This window comes from Hylobates moloch, unplaced genomic scaffold (genome assembly GCF_009828535.3).
Source record: "Hylobates moloch isolate HMO894 unplaced genomic scaffold, HMol_V3 SCAFFOLD_19, whole genome shotgun sequence".
NCBI classification, from domain to species: Eukaryota; Metazoa; Chordata; class Mammalia; order Primates; family Hylobatidae; genus Hylobates; species Hylobates moloch.
Window position 1 is genome coordinate 29,148,213 of NW_026652294.1, and position 20,418 is coordinate 29,168,630.

The following is a 20,418-nucleotide window of genomic DNA, read 5'->3' on the forward strand; positions in this document are numbered from 1 at the left end:
CAGGCAGGTCCAATCAAAAGCTTCCCCAAGATCTGGGGGCACGGCTGTGAACATCCCAATGGGCAAAGCCATTCCCAGGGACGGGTCCTGGGTGGAGGTTAGCCCTCCCCACCATGGGAGGGCACAGCAAAGTGAGTGCAGCTGGCATAAATCCAGGGTGGCGGGGGAAGGGCTGGGGCCAATTTCTCAACGTGCCACACAGCCTCAAATGTGGGAGCATCAGGAGAACATCTGCTCTTGTTTCCTGACTGAGCTGTGGCAAGGAGGCGAATTGCTCACTGAGGAGTGCTAATTAGGGAAATAGAGATTATTATAACGGGGTGAGGCTGACGGTGCAGGGGGACACCCGGTTGAGTGAGAAAGACCCCATTCATGGTACTCACTGGGAAGAGAGCTTGAGAGCAGGCAGGGGGCCAATGGGCGGCATGTAGGGAGAAGACCATGGCACAGGGCTCGCCTGGCTGCAAAAGTCCCCTCTGTAACCCGGGAGGCTGAGCATCTTGAAGAAAACACATTCCCTATTAAAAATCACACACCTTCCTCAATTTGCATTTCTGCAGTGTGTTTCATCCCTGGACATCAAAGATCCTGGCTCACCGTCTCTCCTGCGGGGTTCAAATGGAAAATGTCATATCACAAGCTTCTTTCACATCTAATTACGGGGGCTGAATGCAGGGTTGCCTGGCCTGAAAGCAAAGAGGCCCCTCTCCTCCCGCCTGCTCTGGGGGGCACACATCTGCGGGATGCCTTCGGGCAAATTCAAAGGCAAGGGAAGATTTCAGCAAAATGTCGACAGAGCATCAGGATCTGCAAAGCACCGAGCTCACTAGGACAGCAGGAAAGCAACCAGGGGATGGTGGTCACTTTTTTGAGAGGGAAGAAGAGGTGGCTTATTGTGCTGTGTCATTAGTCCTGGAGCCTGGAGACAAGTGAGCCAGAGCAGCCCATGGTGCAAAGCCCAGCTGCACAACCACAGAGGAAGAGGGGAAGGGATAAGGGGAAGGGGATGTGGCACTGGCTGAGCTACCTGCCTCTGCCAGAAGTCAGAGCCCTCATATAAAAGCGAACACCCTTTAGGCCTGGCTTGATCAATCCCATCACATAGATGCATCACTGGAGACCTGAGATGTTGAGTTACTTGAAGAAGGAGACGCAGTCCCTCGGTGATGTAGCTGGCTGGGCACGTAAGGTGTGGATCTGTCCTTACAATGGGGCTTTCTCCACCATCTCAGACCCAGGAGGCCCCCGTGGGTCCTATGAGCTGACCTGGCCTGCACGTGGCATCTGGCTACCACAGGACACTCAGCTACATTTCCACTTTTCCCTGTGGGAGCAAGAGGAGAAAGGCTGAGCCCAGAACAGGGGAGGGGATTAGAGTTCTCCATGATGACCCAATGGAGTCATGTGGGAGGTCCTGGGCAGACCTTTGCTGAGCATCTACACGTGATTCTACTGCCTTGGTGTGCCAGGAAGGGAGAGCACATGTCTGACTTGTCTCAGGCTGCAACTGCTGTGAGGACAAGCCATGGTGGCTTTGGTCTCTGAGATCACAGTGACTGCCCCAGATGCATTCCTGGCATGGCCTTATCCACTGGCTGTGAGCTACAGCCACAGAGAGGAGCCAATAACAGAAAGTTTCTGACCCTGCCAAGTTGGGCAAATGCAGAAATTCGCTAATGAGCAGGCAGGCTTCTCCCCGTGGTGAGCAGGGGGTACACGAGCCCCCACTGTCACTGTGGTCAGGAGCGCTGAGCCTGCCTCCAGCTCATCTGGTGGACAGTGTGATGGCCTCACAGCCACACTGTGGGCTGAGAGCAGCCAGCCTCGTCTGTCTTAGTCCATTTGGGCTGCTAAATAAAGTACCATGAACTGGGTGTCTTAGAAACAACAGAAACATATTTCTCATGGTAATTCAGCTCTGGAGACTGTAAGTCTGAGATCAGGGTGTCAGTGTGGGACGTCCCAGGTCCCATCTCCTGACTCCATCATGCTGGGGGTTAGGGTTTCAGCCTCTGAATTTTGGGGGGACACAGGCATTCAGTCCATTGCTCTGTGCATCCTGAAGGGGGATTCGAGGGCCTCTCGAGGATGTGCCCTGGATGATCCAGGGAAGCCTGGTGTCCACTTTGTCCACTACACCACCTTTAAAAGGACCGAAAAGCCTCTGGTCTCTGCCTCCAAACAAATCCTCGACATGTATCCTCTATGATGTCACCTAAGAGCAATGAGGAAGGTAAAGGGTCAGGTCGTGAGTGCTGGCGTCCCCCATAAGAGTGGGGAAACAGAGAGCTGCCCCTGGAGTTGTGGAAGCTGTCAGCGCTGTGGCCGCATGGCAGGAGACTGCTGAGTGAACTTTTGAAAATGGCTCATTTGCTTTTTCCGGGCCAAAAAGCTACCTCGTCATCAGTTCGTGATGTGGCAGTCCATAACTTCCAGCTAAAATGTTTGTGAATGCACAATAGAAAAACAAAGGTGGGAAATGAGCAACACTGAAAACTAAGGTGGACATTCACACTCCTGATAGAATCAGAGAAGCATTCCCAATAACCAACAGGGACTGGAGGTAGGCAACAACTGGTGGCCTTCACTTGCTTTCCCTGGAGATAACGTGACCTTAGCCATATGGGGGAGAGAGGAACAAGTGTCCTCCCTCTCATAGATCCGTCTCATGTTCCAACACAAGGTCTGCACAACCAACACTCCTGAAAGTCCTCCTTTTCCTTGGTTGTGCTTTCTGAGGCAGGCAGGAGGGTAGATCTTGTTCCTATGTCCCCACACTCTGCCACCACTAAAAAACATCCATGGAAGGACTCCAACTCCCAGCAAATAATCCTGTAAGAAGCCTCCACCACAAGGCCCTCCAAGCAGAAGTCTAGATAGGAAGACTACAGAAAGCACAGGCTGGCTGCTGGCTACAGATTTTCAGCTATCACAAATGTTTGATGTGTCAGAGAACCAAGCATTGGGCAATGAAAAAATTAGATATTCAAACATCCACCTATCCTTCCATTGAATATTCATTGCTGACCTAGAAGTCTAGGTGACACGTGACTGCATACCCACCCCAGTTAAATAAAATATCCTTCTCTCAAGAGCACACAGAACCATTACAAAACTTGACCACATTCCAAATCACAAAGTAAGTCTCAAAACTACTGAAAAAAGATCAATATCACTCAGATCATGTTCTCTGACTGCAATTTGATAAAAATTCATTTCTAAATGATTTGTGGTTAAAAGGAGATAAGCAAATGGAAAAGAGAACAGATTTGAAACCAAAAATTAATGAAAATGCTACTTATCAAAACGCGTGTGATGCCATGAAGGCAGTACTTAAAATAAAATTTATACCATCAAAACGACTACGTTTGACGAGGGAGAGATATGATAAAAATTAATGACTGAAACGTCCTACTCAAAAAAATTAGAAAAAGAACAAGATAAAGCTCAAGAAAGTAGAAAGGAAAAATAATTTAAATAAATAAGTAGACATGAGTAGAACACAGATCTTGGGCATGAGTTAGGGCAGGCACAGAAGCAAACGGTGGAAGTTTCCGGGGCGGACGTCCTCAGACCCAGGGGCTTATGCCATCACCTCTGCCCCTTCATCGGGAAGAGTGTGTCTCAGAATAGGAAAGCCTTTTAGGTTTTATGAAGGAGAACTTCCCATTGTTTGACAAAGGCCGTGACTCTAAACTGGTGGAGGGACTGAGTTCTGCTCGCCCTACAAAACCCTACTCTAATGTGTTGAATTTTGTCTCCAAAAAATGGTATGTTGAAGTCCTAACCCCAAGTACTGCAGAATGTGACCTTATTTGGAAACAGGATCTTTTGTGGAGGAAATGAAGTTAAAATGAGGTCCTTGAGATGGGACTTCATCCAATGTGACAGCTGTCCTTAGAAAGATGAAATGTACACACGCACAGAAGGATGACAGATCAGAGAGACGTCTGTCTACACCAAGGAATACCAAAGGTGCCGGCAAACCATCGGAAACTAGGAAGAGGCAATGAAGATCCTTCCCTACAGGCTTCACAGGGACAGTGGCCCTGTGGGCGCCTCGATTCTTGATTCCCGGCCTCCAGATCTGCAAGGCAGTCAGTTTGTGTTGCTCTAAGCCACCGAGTTAGTCATACTTGGTTTCAGCAGCCCTGACAAATGCATCTGCTGAAGATATAACTTCATTTTGCATTGCCAGGCCTGGGCAGGCAGTGCTAGGTCTGCTGTCACCAGGAGGCATCCTCCTTCCTGCTGTTTGCACTCACTCCAGGGCCTGGGTAGGAAACTGGGGAGCCAAATCCATCCTCACACTTGCCTCTCCCTGCTTTATGTCTCTGCATTGCTCATCGCTTTCTAAGGAACTGTTTTACTTATTTCTATGGTTGAGTGTCCCACTGTCTCCTCTCCTGCAGAGTGAGCTATGTGAAAGTGGAATTGCCTGTCTCACTCCCCACCAAATCTCCACTGCAGCCAACGGAGCCCGAAGCCACTGAGAGCTCCATGTTTGTTGAATGAATAATAAGATGAATGAAATGATACAATTTTAAACCTACACTTTTATTTTGGCCTAGAATACAAGCATCATGAAGATCACATAACCCAATAAATGTTCAAAATTAGCTAAGAGAACTTATCACAAAACATAGTGAGAAAGCACTCAATATACCAGATACTTGCTACAAAGCCACTGTCATTATTAAAAAATCTCAAACGGCGTAAAAATAGACACAGAAAGATGAGCAGACTAGAATAGGGTTCAGAAACACAACGCAATATCTTGAGGGATTTAATATAAAACCAAGAAACTCTTTTAATTCAGTGTGAAAATGATGGTTTATCATCCTAATTAAAAAAAAAAGCTGAACTCCCACTTCACACCATATACAAAAATAAATTACAATGAGAAGAGAAAATTTTTAGAATAAAATTTTGAAAAGTACAGTTATACATCTTTTGTGTTAGGGATACCTTTATAAATTAATTTTATGTAATGCCTCTCCCTTCCAAACAATATCTAACAATGAAATACATTTTCCTGTGGGTGAAAGAAAGAGAGAGGAAAGAAAGAAAGAAAAAAAGAAAGAAGAAAGAAAGAAAGAAAGAAAGAGAGAGAGAAAGAAAGAAAGAGAGAGAGAAAGAGAGAAAGAAAGAAAGAAAAGAGAGAAAGAAAGAAAGAGAAAGAAAGAAAGAAAGAGAAAGAAAGAAAGAGAGAGAAAGAAAGAAAGAGAGAGGTGGAGGGAGGGAGAATGAAAGGCCTATTGATGTGTTATATTGTGTTGGGAGGGTGCAGAAAGATAGGAGTGCACGGACTTCCCCATTTCCCAATTCTCCCATTCCTGCTCCAGGATAAAATGTTAGGAGTTTCAGAACTCTCTCTCTCAGATCGCAGCCCTCAGGATGGGCTAAGACTCATCCTCCCAGCAGGGTTGAGTCTTGAGGCATTGTCTACTTGGGCTGCGTGTTAACACCAGAGAAGAGGAGCCGGGCATGCTCAACCCACCCCTCCCTCTCTTGTCCTTGTGGGATGCTTGTTCTCCATTTGCTCTTGGCCAGATGGAAGCTCAGAAATCAGTGCAGGGGAGCACTAGCAGGTCAGGAGGTCCCGGCCTCAGCGACATCTGCAGCCAGCTCTCAGTCTTCTCAGATGCCTGCAGACACACGGCTCACTCCTCACCACTCCTTCTCCCCCACAGGACCAGAGTCGCACCAGAGTCAGAGGACGCATCTTTCAGTGGCTTCTTTGAGAAGTGTGAGGTTTTATTTATAATTAGCTCAACTCCTCTTTCCTTTTAGAGAGAAAATATTGGCGGTTCTACAAATCAATATCTTTTCCTTTCTAGATTGTGTTGACCAGCACCAAATTATCTCAGTTTAGTGACACATAGTTTGATAAAGGACACTTACCCCCCAAGCCCCAAGCACGTCAATATGACCTTAGCTTTGATTTTTCCAATGGAAGAAGTCCAGCATCATTCTGTGGAATAAATTTACCATGTCTAATCCCATAAATTCCTTTACCTTTCTCATCCTGCAGGGAGCTATAGAGCCATGAGCAGAATTTTTAAATTATATTAACACAATTAAATGGGATATTTTTTAATGTCCTTGTAATCTTTTCTTTTCATAGTCAAGTTCCCTAAAATAATTTCAGCAAAAATTTTTTTCCAACACATTAAAAAATCACAGTAAATAATAAAATGCAATCCCATGGACTCATTCGCAGATTTCCATGATGCTATCATTTTGCCGTAATTACTTCAGGTTGGAAAAGAGAATTCTACTAAACACATCTCTCAATCTCCACCCACATTGTGACTCATGTCAAAGAAGATGGGATCCAGACAGCTAGAACCAAAATGGCAGCTTTATTATCATAAAAGCTGGACTAGAGGACAGTGCTGTAATAGGTGACCACATAAATGGGTTTGCTAATGCTACTGGGATTGATCGTGGTATATCCATAAAACAGAATATCATTTGACCATAAGAATGAACAATGTGCTGATACATGATACACATGGATAAATCTTGAACACATTCTACTCAGTGACAGAAGCCAGTTACGAAAGGCTGGATTCTATTTGTATGAGATGTCCAGAATATGCAAACCTAGATAGACAGAAGCTAGATTGGTTGCCCAGCCCCTGGTTGTTTGAGGGTGATGTCAGAGTGAGTGTTAATGAGTACAAGGTTTCTTTTTGAGGTGATGAAAATGCTCTAAAGTTAGATAGTGGAGTGGTTACACAACTCTGCAAATATACTAAAATCCACTGGATTACATGCCTTAAAGAGATGATTTTTTGTTATGTGAATTGTGTCTCTATAAAGCTGTTATAAAAAGGTTTATGGCTAAATTATTCAAGCTAGCTCATGTGTCATTCAGAAGCAGAAATATACATATATATGGCAATTAAAATGCCCACACAAATAAATACAGATACTTAAAGGCAATTTATACTAGAATAGAAATGGGTTATGTTACTTCTAAATTCTGGGAATGGTAAAATAGCTTATACTGAACTAATCTTTCCATGAATGGAATTATAAGCTCCAGGTCTATTGTAAAGACAAATATCTAGGTTATTATAAAGCTGACTGCCTGAAGGCACTGGGATATGCAAGCCAAAGCAAGCAGAAATTGGATGTATCTGCTGCCAACCAAAGGGAGAAAACATAGTGTGTTACACATTCAACTGCATGAAGTTAAAATATTAATATTTTTCTTTTCTTGAGTTCTTTAAAGAAATGTACATTTAAAGCAAAAATAATAATCAATTTTGATATTTATATCATATATGAAAGAAAAATATGTAACAGCAAGAGCACAATAGGCAGTCAGGGAAAAGAGAAGGCTCTGACATTGTATGCAAAAGGCATATTATTTACTCAAGATGAACCATGATGAATTAGGGATGAGTATTGTGGATCTCTTGAGCAAGCACTGAAGGAAAAATAGAAGAGGTATAGGTGAAAAGCCAACTGAGGTTATGGAATGGAATACTAAAAAATACTTGACTCAGCCAAAATAAAGCAGGAAAGAAAGCAAAAAGAACCAAAGTGCGTGGGAGAACAGAGAAAACAAGTAGCAAAGTGGTACACTTAATCCCAAACATATCTACAATTACATTAAATGTAAATGGATGAAACACACCAATTATAAATCACAGTTCCTCAGGCTAGATTAAAAATGAAAGACTCAACTACATCCTGTCTATGAGAGGAACGTTTTAAATGGAAAGACACAGATAAGGTAAAAGTAAAGGATTAAAAAAGATATGACATGCAAGCAAGAAGCAAAAGAAACTTGGGTGGCTATATCAGACATAGTAAAGTTCCAGGAAAAGTGTTATACAGGTGAAGATGGCCATTTCATAATGACAATTGGAAAAATCCATCAAGAAGTTGAAAAACACAAACTAAAACTTAATGTATATAATATCTACTGATGGAACTTCCAAAATACATGAAGCAAAAATTGACAGAACTAAAGGGAGAAAAAACTCCCTAATAATATAGCTGGAAACTATAATACCTCTCTCTCAGCAATCGATAGAAGAACGAGACAAAAACCAGTGAAGATATAAAAGATCTGAAGAACACATTAATCACCTGGACCTCGTTGGTAATCATAGAACATACGCCCAACAAATGAAGAACACATTTTCTTTTCTAATATAGATGATACATTCACCAAGATAGCCACAGTGTAAGACAATAAAACAAGTCAATACATTTAAACAGAATCAAATCGTACAGAGTATTTATCTGAAGTAAACAGAATTAAGTTAAAATATGTAATGATGATCTACCTATAAAAAGCAGCAAATGTTGAGATGACGATTCTCCCTATTGACCTATAGATGAAGAGAAATCACAATCAAAATCCAAGCAATTTTTAAAAATTGATATTGATAAATTGAAACCAAAATATGTACAGAAACATAAAGATATTAGTATAGCTGGTGCAATTTTGAAAAAGAAAAATTTGGGGTAATTATACCACCTTATTTCAAAATTTAATACAATGATAATGATCAAGACTGTGTGGGACAGTCTCAAGTCAAGACGAGTGGATGAACTGAGCAGAAGGGAAGCCAGAAATAGACACATGTGGCCTGTGAATTGATTTCTGGCAAAGGTGCTATTTTAAATTTTCATTTTCATCATTACTTCTAACATAGCTGGCATTAATTTTGGTATTTATTGAGAGATAAGATTACAAGATTTTCCCCCAAAGCACAAATAAAATAACCCAGAGCATTTCAATGCAAAATCCAAATTTTCACAAAAAAGTATGTATTTAATTGTAATTAATTATTTTTTCTCATTAAAGAAATAAATGTTTACATTTAAAACTGTAAGCGAATGATGAAGATACTAGCATTGTCTGAATTTGTGAACTTATATGATATATCATAACACAGGCTTGTTGTCCATCCATGTCCCATTGCTGTGGGTTGGCAGGGATGGGGTGGAAAGTGCTTGCTCTACGAAGACACTCGAGGATCCAGGTGTCTCTCTTCTTGTGACTCTACTATCCCAGGATCTTGGTGTCCTCATCTGGCTGGCAAAAGGGAGGAAAAAGAAGTAGCATAGGACCTCAGGATTGGTTTCTTCAGGGTCAGACCTAAAAGCAGCACATGTCACTCTGCCCCAGTCCACTGGCCAGAACTCAGTCACACACTCTGCTCATCGAAGGCGAGGCTGGGAAATGCAGGCTGACTGTGGGCTGGGAGGACATGGAAGGGCCCGGTGGACACAGGGCACACACCCAAGTGCTGGGCATTGTGAGAGCTTTCTCCATGCCGGGCTCTGCTTGTGAATAAGAGCCCTCTGAGACAGCGATGGGAACCATCTGCATCACAGCAACACAAGCTCTGGTGATCATGAAGCCAGATCAGCAGTGTGCAGACGGAGGTGGTGAGGTGGACTCAGGAAAGATTGAGCAGGACTTGGGGTTTAACTAGACTGGGAAGGGAAGGGCACAGTGAAGGAGAAGAAGGTCCCCTGGAGACCTACACTTCTTAATGTTGAAGGCCTGAGCTGCAGGTGAGGCCACAGATTGAGCTGGGGCCACATCAGGGAAACACAGGTGGGTGGACTGCCGCCCCGAGCAATCTAGGCTGAGCTGAGGGTTTGCCACACTCCCCAGTGCAGCCCCTGCCGATTCCCCCACTGCCCCCTCACGGTAGAGAAGGGCAGAAAGGTGCTCAGGCTCCAGAACCAGACCTCGTGGGCATCAATGCCTGTGCTGCTCTTGGTAGCTGGAGGACCGTGCCTTGGGATGTTGCATAATCTCTTGCACTTCAGTGTCCTCTCTCATAAAATGGGGACAGCAGTAGCTCCTACTGCATGCCAGTGTTGGGAGGCTCAATGACTTCAATGACACGTGTGGAACAACGCCTGATGTGACCAGTTAGACGTCATCCTATTACAAGGTAGTCTCAGTCCACACCCAGTGGTACTCTACCCCTAGTGCCAGGCTTCCATGCCAGGCTTCCACGACTTTACTCCCTGGGGTCCCACCGTCCTGGGGTGTCCCACCGTCCTGAGGTGCCCCACCCTCCTCTCACCCCCTCTCTTTCGGAGTCATTCCTCGGCATCTGCAAGGCGCAGCTCAGCTCCAGGCTCTCCCGGGTGTCCTGGCTGACTGCTCCCCACCAGGGTTATCCTGGGAGCTCCCAAGGCACCCTGACCTTGGGTCTCCACGGTTTCATGAGGAGCTTAAGCTAGAAGCGGATGGAGGAGAGGGGGCTGAGGAGAGCTTTCTGGCCTCTAGTCTTTTCCCAGCACCCTGACACCTGATGCAGAGCCTTCAGCCTCCAGCCATGGCTGCCAGCTTCCTGGTCCTGATGCTACCCTCGGGCTGAGAAGATGACAGAGTGGAAAACTACCAGGATGCTGTCCTGCAGCCATGTGAGAGGGAGCGTTTCCAAGTGTTTCCAAGCACATTTGGCTCGTTTCTCCCTGTGAGGGTGAGTTAAATGCTATAAGACAGGACATGTTGTCCTGAGAGACTGATTTGCAATTTATTCAAATGTAAAAATAACTGGACAATAGCAATTTCTCCCTTGAATCTTTCTCATCTGGTAGGAAATAAAATTGTTACGTGTTATAATAAAGATTGTATTTTTGTATCTGTGGCTTTTATGAAGCGCTAACACTGATGTGGGTGAATTCTTTGAGAAAATCAAAAGATAAGTCCTGGAAAAACAGTTAGCAGCTCTTAAAACAGACCTTAGATTAAAACGTTGTGAGGTCTCTAAGCGCAGGCTGGAAGTGTTGCTTTGCTTTTATTCCTTTGTTTGTTTACACCTTGCCTTGCTTCAAAGAGGACTGAAGGTGGAAAACTGAGTCAGATCAGGAATTCCCACATCCTGTGAGGATGGCCCTCGGCTTTGGGGCTGGGACAGCTTCTGTGGACTCCTGGAGAAGACACATGACCTGGACCAGACTGACCCTGGCGAGATCCAGGCAGATTCTCCCAGCTGTGCTGTCAATCCAGGGCAGCAGCCACCTTGGCTCATGGTACTAGTGGGAAGCCCCCAGAGTTCCTGCCTTGTGCCCCCAACCCCACAGGCCGGAGGAGCTCCTGATGGATCACTGAGCGATTCTCCTGCCTTCAGAAGATTCCCAACCAAGCCGCCCAAGAACAACAGTCAGCTCCTTTACAAAACTCCACTTCCTTCTTCTAAAAGAAGATAACTTCCCACTTCCCATAACATGACATCCGCAGTCACAGACCCCACATCTAAAGCCTCCTGCAAAACAGCCCACCGGGCTCCCCCAGCCAACTTCTTTTAGCTCTTGGCTCCAGACAACTCTAGGTGATGAAGAGATAGAGAGCTTTTCAGAAGAAAACGTCTGGAGTTCATTCCAAATTCAAGCAGAGCTAATTGGGCAGCTAAGTTAAGCCACAGTGGCATTTGTAGGCACAGTTTCCCACACGGCCACACGAGCTGTGAGTTCCGGGGGGACAGGGTCCAGGCCACGTCCACCTTGTCAAACATCTCACACACTAGCATAGCAGATGCTTTAAAAGTGCTATTTAATTGCAGGCTTTTAGGAAAAACCCAACCTAATGAAAAGCTGCCACTTCTTTTCGTTTTTATTTTTTTTATTTTCTGAGATGGAGTCTCACTCTGTCGCCCAGGCTGGAGTGCAGTGCCGTGATCTCGGCTCACTACAGCCTCCACCTCGCAGGTTCAAGTGATTCTCCTGCCTCAGCCTCATGAGTAGCCGGGATTACAGGCACACGGCCCCACACCTGGCTAATATTTTTAAATTTTATTTTTGTGTTTTTAGTAGAGATGGGGTTTTGCCATGCTGGCCAGGGCTGATCTTGAACTCCTGACTTCAAATGATCTGCCTGCCTTGGCCTCCCAAAGTGCTGGGATTATAGGCGTAAGCCACCGCGCCTGGCCTGCCACTTCCTTTAGATGTATAGCATACACACACATCTACCCCAAGGAAAACTTTTAAAAGACAACAGACCAGATAAACACATGTGGCCATCTTGGACCACGGGGCGGCTAACAATGTGAGCACCATCAACCCAGATGGGCCCAGAACGGCAGAACTGCGTAGCTAACACATGTATCATGAGAAATGTTACATGGCTGTTTTTTTATGGTGGAGTTTCTCAACCTCAGCACTTCTACTGGACACTGCTTTGCACTGGGAGGCTGCCTGGTGTGATCCAAGAAGTTGAAAACATTCCTGGCCTCTACTGTACAGGGCCAGTAGCCCCCTCCCCCACATCCTGACAATAAAAATATCTCCATACATTTCCGTGAGTCTTCTGGGGAGCAAACTGAGGTTGAGAACCTGCTTTAATCCTCTGACTTTAGAGACAAATTGTCATGCGGTCTGTGTGAATGTGACAAGGGCTAACTCCTGCACTAAGCCCAGAAACAGGGTGTTCTCCTGGAGGAATGTGGGAGAGGTCCTGTCATCTGAAGGCTTCCTTCTGTCCCACGCTGCCTTTGCCACTTGCCATGGTGAGGGATGCTGTCCCTGCCTCTGTGAGAGCACCTGAGCTCCCCAGCCACTGAGGCCCACCATGGAGACAAGCCTGGGCACCGCATCACATTCCCCACCCTAGACATCCTGTCCAACTTCCAGGAGTGCCCCTTGCCCTCCACAGCTGCCCTCCCATGCTCAGCTTGACTCTTTCTAGGGATACAAACAGTTAGGAGGTGTCTGCAATGTCCTTAGAACGCAGGATCAGCATCTTCATGGAACAGTAAACCTGGAATTGAGAAAGGTGGCAAGCCCACCCAGCACTGCAGGCAGCAAGCTCAGCACTGGGTGCACCATGCCCACCCAGCACTGCAGGCAGCAAGCTCAGCACTGCGTGTACCATGCCCACCCAGCACTGCAGGCGGCAAGCTCAGCACTGGGTGCACCATGCCCACCCAGCACTGCAGGCGGCAAGCTCAGCACTGGGTGCACCATGCCCACCCAGCATTGCAGGCGGTAAGCCCAGCGCCAGGTGCACCCAGCCTCCAGTCTCTGATCCCTCTGCAGGTGGGCACATCCCCTGGGTCCTCCTCAGCCGACTGTCAACCCCTTTCGAATGTAACCATCTAACTCTGGACACTTCCCATCCAAGGCAAGGCCCAGGGCCCCGAAGTGTCAGGGTCCCCTGGGAGCTGTTACGTTTGCGGCATCTCAGCGCCCGCCCAGCCCTGCCAAGTCAGGCTCCACATGTGAGCAGCATCCCCGGGTCATCCACGCTGAAGCGTCAGAGCCTTGAGTCCCGTCCCTGGCACCATGCCCACTGGGCTCCAGAAGAATCATTCAAGGGCCCACTGAGTGGAGGACTCCAGGCCCTTTGCCATGTCGATTCTGGTTCTAAGAAGGGTATGTATGAGTTCACTAGAGCTGCAGTAAAGAAACATCACAGCCTGGGTGGCTTTCTTTCCTCACAGTTATGGAGGTGGAAGCCCCAAATCAAGGTGTCCACAAGGTCGGCTTCTTCTGAAGCCTGGGAGGGAGAATGGGTTCCAGGTCTCTCTGGAACTCTCTGGCTTGCAGACGCCATCATTTCCTTGTGTCTCTTCTCACAGTCTTTCCTCTGTGCCTGTCGGTCACTGCGTCCAAATTTCTCCTTTATGGGGACACTTGTCCTATTGTCTTAGGGGCCCACTCTACCCCTACGTGACTTCCTCTTAATGAATTGTGTCTGCAGTGACCCTATTCCCCAGCAAGGCCGCATTCTGAGGCACTGGGAGTTAGGACTTGCATATATGAATTTTGGAAGGACGCAAAACCCATAGCCAGACCTCTGAATCTGTGTTTCAATAACTTCCCTGTGGGATTCTGGAGCACAGCCTGGTTTGGGAACCTCTGGAGCTGGCAGCTAAGGCTCTCGGGGCCTGAATGCAGTGCACGGCATGTGGGATATGGGTGGAAAGGACTGCTGTGCCCAGAAGTTGTCCCCAAGGCTCTGATCTGCAGCTCCTTCCACTGGAGAGGGCGGTGTGGGTGGCCCCTTGGGGCCGGTGGCCAAGACACATCATTGACGTGGGCAACCCCCACTGGGGGTGCTGAGTGCTTTCTTCCTTTTTCTTCTCTACTGTTCTGTTTCCAGAATGTAGACTTCCCCAGAGGGCTTCCTGGGCGGTCTTTTTGTGCCGGTGCCTGTGTGGAAAGGCATAGCACCACGCCCCGGCTCCTCTCAGCTCTCGGGGCCTCCCTGCGTGGTTGGTCTGTCCCAGTGTGAGTGTGCAGTTGCCCTCTGTGCGGTCTGCTTTCTTACTCGGATGCTAATACATTTTTTAAACACCGACTTGCCTGGAAGCGTAGCTGACCCTGATATAAGACGCTATCGCCCCCATCAAGAACAAGTGTCCCCGCTGCAGCTGGGCCAGCTGGGGGGTTGGGAGGCAGCAGGAACCCAGAGGCCATGCACACATCGGCGGCCCAAAGGCATTCACTGTGCTCCGTCACTGGGGGTCTGGCACTGACAACTGTGGGAGGGGACGTGCCCTGTGGAAGGTGGCTTCACTGTCTGTGTGATGACTCTGCAGGAATCTAAGCAGCCCCCATAAACCTCAAAGCACTCTGAGGAAAACAAGGCCCCTGCCATTCCCCTCCTTGGCCAATTCCTCCTGCAGCGGGGCTTTGTCCTGTAATCTCTCAGGCTTCAGACTCAGAATGTGGATTCATTCTTCTCCTAAACTCCCTGAATCCCATTAGGGGCCAAACCCACTCGGTTCTTTGAACCAGAAGATTGTGTCAGCCCTAGGCAATACATAGTTCAACAATTTCCAGGGACCCGTGCCTAGCAAACCTGCAATCTAACAAGGACCGTCAGGGTAAGGCAGACAGGTTTCTCCACCACGTTTGTCTGAACCCTGAGAACTCCAGGCCCTGTGAATGTGGAGGCTCCTGGGCCTGAGCTCCTCTCTGCACTGTCTATGCAGAAAACTCTTCCAAGCAAGGGGGTGACTGTGGGCAGAAGAAATGAGGGGAGAGTTCGCTGCCTGAGAAACAGGGCTTTAACATCATTCTAAAGAACAAAGATTGACAGGGCCGATGACAAAAGATCCTTATCTAATCATCCCAGCGGCCCTGCAGGACCCTCCCTGATAATGGGTTGGCTTTTCATTCATTGCAGAATGTGTGCTCAGAGGGAATGAGACTTCGTTTCTGGAATAATAGGCCATAATTGAGATCTTCCATTTAGGCAGACAGCCTCTCCCTCATTTAGTCCGGAACAGTGGAGTCTGACGGCTCCGCCCCAGCTCCTCTGGGGGAGTATGGACGGTGTGGAGCCATCAGTGTGAAAGGCAGGAGGCTTACGTACTGTGAGAGTCCCCTCCACTGTGTCCGAAGCACACGGTTTTAATCTGAAGGTGAGTGCACACCTCCCAGCCACTTCTTTATCTCTGCAGGAACATCTGGAGGAGCTGGTTGTCAGTGCTTTAGGGTGTGGGAGGAGGTAACAAGTCCTCTCCCTTGGCTGACGTGATTTTCCGTAGTTATATAGGCGTATTTATCAGCCAGGGCCGCTCTTTCTTAGTTCATAGTCAAGATCAAGCCAGGTCTCTTTCTCTAAGCAGCCTACTAATGGCTGTGTGCATTGGTGAGGTCACATTCTAGGCATCCCAAGCAGAAAGGAATCGAGTACAGGACACGTTGTTGGATGGGTTGGAGAAGTGGGGGCCTGAGCCTGGCATCTGTGTTTAGAGTGCGCCACCACCGCTGCCATCAGAAGCCACCCCAGAGACTGCACTACTGCCCATGACACCCATAAAGCTGGGACTGGATACCAGAAAGCCACTCAGACTGTTACGACCACCTCAAACACTCAAACACGTGTATCCTTTGATGACTATTATGACCACCTCAAACACGTGTATCCTTTGACGACTGTTACGACCACCTCAAACACGTGTATCCTATGACCTTGCATGTCAAAAGCAGACAGAGGAGGACGGGCTCCATTCCACCCAATGCTGGGTGAGAGAGGCAGTTGGCAAAATGTTCTTTCCAGCTTTTCAGCTTCTGCTGGGAAAACGGTGAGAGGGAGGCTGAGAACGCCGTGCCACGGTGTCTGTACCGTGCAGTGTGGAAGCCAGTGGCTAATCCCAGGCACAAGAGGGTGTGGCGTTGGCATATTTTCCAGTACATGATTCTAGTACTACAATGGACTGGGGCCCCAGTTATCTCTACTTTTCACACCCTGGCCATTAGGGGCTAATTGTGATATGCTTATAGGGGTTGAACAAAGACCAGCATCTAATTTGACCCCTGAAATTTCAATTCTGTCTCACTTGAATCCATTCCAGTCAGTAAAGGCCTGCTCTTGGAAGGAGATGGGGTTCATGAACTTGGAGATTGAAGGAAATCAAATCCACCCTCTCAGACCATTGCCAGAGTAACTGCAAAACACACCCAGGGCAGAGATTTTGTCTGCAGGTGATGTGTATGTTTTTTTGTTGAACCTTCCCTTCTTCCAGAACACCTAGAGCTTGTGGGGGGCACCAAGCAGAGGAAGTCCTCGTGGAGGTAGAGACCCTAGGGGCTCTTGGTGCAGGCCTGAGTAGCCCCTACCAGAATCACTTGAGCGACCCATCTTTCCAGCAAAATGACCACCCCCGAAGCCCTGGGACCCGGGGCCCTTGTTTGGACCCTCATGGAGCAAGGCGTGGGCCCAGGTTCTGCCACAGGAAGTCAGCGCGTCCGCGGGGCCGACTGAATCTCCTGCTGCAGCCTGGAGCGCTGTTCAGGCGTAGAAAAATGATGCCACGTATCTGCCCACGTTCAGAACAGAATTGAAGAGGAAACCACAAAGAGAGAGTAACATCAAAGTGTGAGCGTGCCCCTCATCTCAGACTGTACGCCAGGAAGTGTTTCCAATGGATCAAAAACACAGATGGAGATCTGAGCTATTCTCACACAAATCAGCTGTTCTAGGCTTTGGAAACTAGGGTGTGGCTGTGACCCACGGGAGAGGGGGAACAGCTGGGGGAACCCCACATTCTCCCCGCATTCCCAAAGGGACCCCTGGAAAGGAGAGCCCAGATGGGGAGCAGAGGTCTGGAGGTGTGACTAAAACCCACATCTGCAGCTCTCAGTGAGGGCAGCTGTCCATCCAGGGGGTCCAATCTTTCGGCTTCCCTGGGCCACGCTGGAAGAGGAATTGTCTGGAGCCACACATAAAATCCACTAACACTCGTGATAGCTGATGAGCTTAAAACACACACACACACACACACACACACACACACACAAAACTCATCATGTTTTAAGAACGTTTACGGATTTTGTTGTGCCGCATTGAAAGCTGTCCCAGGCTGCTTGTGGCCGGCGGGCTTCGGGTTGGATGAACTTGTTCTGGATAATCCAGGTGGGCCTGACTTACTAATTTGAGGACCATAAGAGTAGAGCTGAGGATTCTCTCCCTGAAGAAAGACTTCCGCAGCGCTCCAGCCTGCCCTCCTGAGGCCTGCCCCCCCACAGACCTCCAACTTGCCTAGCCAGACCCCCCAGGTCGTCTAAGGCCATTCCTGGCACTAAATCTCCTACTATAAATCCCTCCAAGTGCCCCATCCCCACCCCCACATTCTGTTGCTCTGGTTGAACCTGAATGAATAAACACCTGCCTGGAGCACCCACCCTCACCCCTGTGACTGCAGAAGAGGAGAGTGCCCGGGGGATTGAAGGGTGTGGCCACGCGGGCCAATCACCAGCCAGGCCAAGCCACCCATGCTCCGAAAAGCTCAGCCTCAGAGCATTTGTTCAGTTAAAAAACGACAAGGCTTCAGGAAGGCTCCTCCACGATGAATAAAGTGATGGTTCTGAACCCGCAGGCTGGGAGATGCGCTGGCTTCTTCAGAACTATCCCATCGCTCATGGATGTGCTCATGTTCAGGACAAGGGCACCAGATGTTTATCCAGCCAATGTCACCAGCCAGAGACCCCAGGGGATCCCCTGCAGTTGAGCAAGGAGGCTTCATTGCTTGCTGGAGAAAGGAGACTCGGGGAAACTTTGGGGTGCCTCAGTAAGAGGGTGCCAAAAAGAATGTACAGGATTTGGGCTTGGATTCGAGGGCTGTGGAGGGGTCCGAGGAAGCAGAAGCTGGATCCTGGTAAGAAGTAGAGATCTTTCCTATGATCAGATATCTTTTTAAAAATTGAGATACCGGCCGAGCACAGCGGCTCACGCCTGTAATCCCAGCACTTTGGGAGGCTGAGGTGGGCAGATCACCTGAGGTCAGGAATTCAAGACCATCCTGGCCAACATGGTGAAACCCCATTTCCACTAAAAATACAAAAATTAGCTGGGTGTGGTGGTGCACGCCTGTAATCCCAGCTACTCGGGAGGCCGAGGCAGGAGAATCACTTGAACGCAGGAGGCAGAGGTTGCAGTGAGCTGAGTTTGCACTACTGCACTCCAGCCTGGGTGACAGAGCAGGACTCTGTCTCAGAAATAAAAAATTGAGATACAATTCACATGCCGTAAAATGTACCTTTGTAAAATACAACTCTGTGGCTTTTTGCATATTCATGAAGTTGTGAAACCATCAACACTATCTAATTGCAGAAGCTTTTCATTACCCGGGAAAGGAACTCTGTGATGGTCTTCAGTCCCTCTCCTGATGCTCCCCCCTCCACCCCTGGCCACCCCAGTTCTACTTTCTGTCTCTAGTTTTGCCTGTTCCCAGCATTGCATGTAAGTGGGGTCACACGCGATGTGGTCTTGTGTCTGCTTCTTTCACTGAGCGCCATGTTGCAAGGTTGATTCACGTTGCAGCATGAGCTGAAATCCCATTCTTCCTTCAGACTGAATGATTGTTTCTTGCGTGGATGGACCACATTTTGTTTCTCCAGAGTCATCTATCAAGGGACATTTGGGTTGTTTCCACCTTTGGGTTCTTGTGAATTACGTGGCCTTGAACATTTTTGGACAGGTTTTGGTGCGGAGGTGCGTTTTCAAGGCACGTGGGCAGATGTCCAGGAGGGGGTTGCTGGGGGTGGGGGCTGGTAATGATTTATTTGTGCTCTCTTTGTGCATCTGTCTTGGAGGGCAGCCTGAAATGAGGATGAGGCTGGTAGGACACAGCTGCCATGTCACCGAGAGGAGCTGGGAAGAGGGCACTCGGCACCTTGTGTTTTGCACAGCAACCTGGTTTTTGACTGTAATTTTGGAGTCATTTTGTTCTGGGTCTCTCTTCATCATGATCCCAGACCAACCTCGTCCACCCTGGGACTTCTGTGAGGTCATTTTTATGTCCAACAGGGAGGCATCACGACCATGCCGTGGGCTTGCTCCTGGGTGGGGCGTCGGGGCAGCTGCCGTCATCCTGGTCCACGGTAACATCCTGTGTGAGGGGAGGGAGGGTGTGAATGCCTGCAGTGAGTTCCCTGGTGTGGTGGATGGGCGGCCTGTCTGCCCTGCCACCCCGCATTGGCCACTGAACAAGTTAGCCTCTCAGAGCGCTTGGAGCAGGCAGAGTCAGCAGGGCCACAGTGGATCTGCGACCCCTTCCACATGCGACCCTCCCCTTTGTCTAGGCCCCCATGCGGCTTTCCTCTCAGTCCGGGACACTCGATGTCCCCCACGCAGCCCTCTCTGCCCACTTCACATTGCATCTCAAGTGGCATTTACCAAGAGCCACCCCCCAGATTACATCAGGTGCCCCTTCTGTGCTCCCCCAAAGACTCCTAATTTCTCCTCAAGGGAGAATCAGAGGAACAGGGAGCAGGGCAAGGGCCATGCATATTTCCCACAGGAACCGACATGGCCCTGGCACCCCTGCCTCCAGCCACCGACACAGCCCTGCCAGTCCACAGACAGCTGCTTCTCACCCAGCCTCCCCTCCTCTGTCCTTTGCAAAGCAAATATGACCCAATTCCTCCCAGCCAGCAAACTTGCAGAACTCTGTTGTCCACAGAATAAATCCTAACTGGTGCCAGGATCTGAGCAAAACATCCGGCCAGGAGCGTCAGTGCCCTGGGAAGTCCTCAGGCTCTTCGAGGGGTGCTGGACAGCATCACAGCGAACCAGGAGAAGGTGCATTACCTGAGTCAGGGCTGGAGCTTGGGAAACGTTTGGTTGTCAACCTCTGTCCCCTCCAGCCAGTGTACACAGCATTTAGATTTTGTTGCATCTTGACAATGACTCCATCATTACGTGGGTAGGCCAGGAAGGAAGTGGTGTGTGGCCCATGCCCAGCATCACATTCACCAAGACTGCTGTCCACATTCATGAACTTGTTTGTTGCTAGAAGATTCCCCAAATGCAGATGTGATTTTATTAAAATGCTTGACAATTCAAAGTAAGTAAGACCTGTCTCCAAATGCTTAGTTTGGGGCAAATTCTGCCCTGCATTAGATAAAAGGCCTGAAGATTTCTCAGAAGTTAAGAATGATATTTCAGGGCCGGGCGCGGTGGCTCACGCCTGT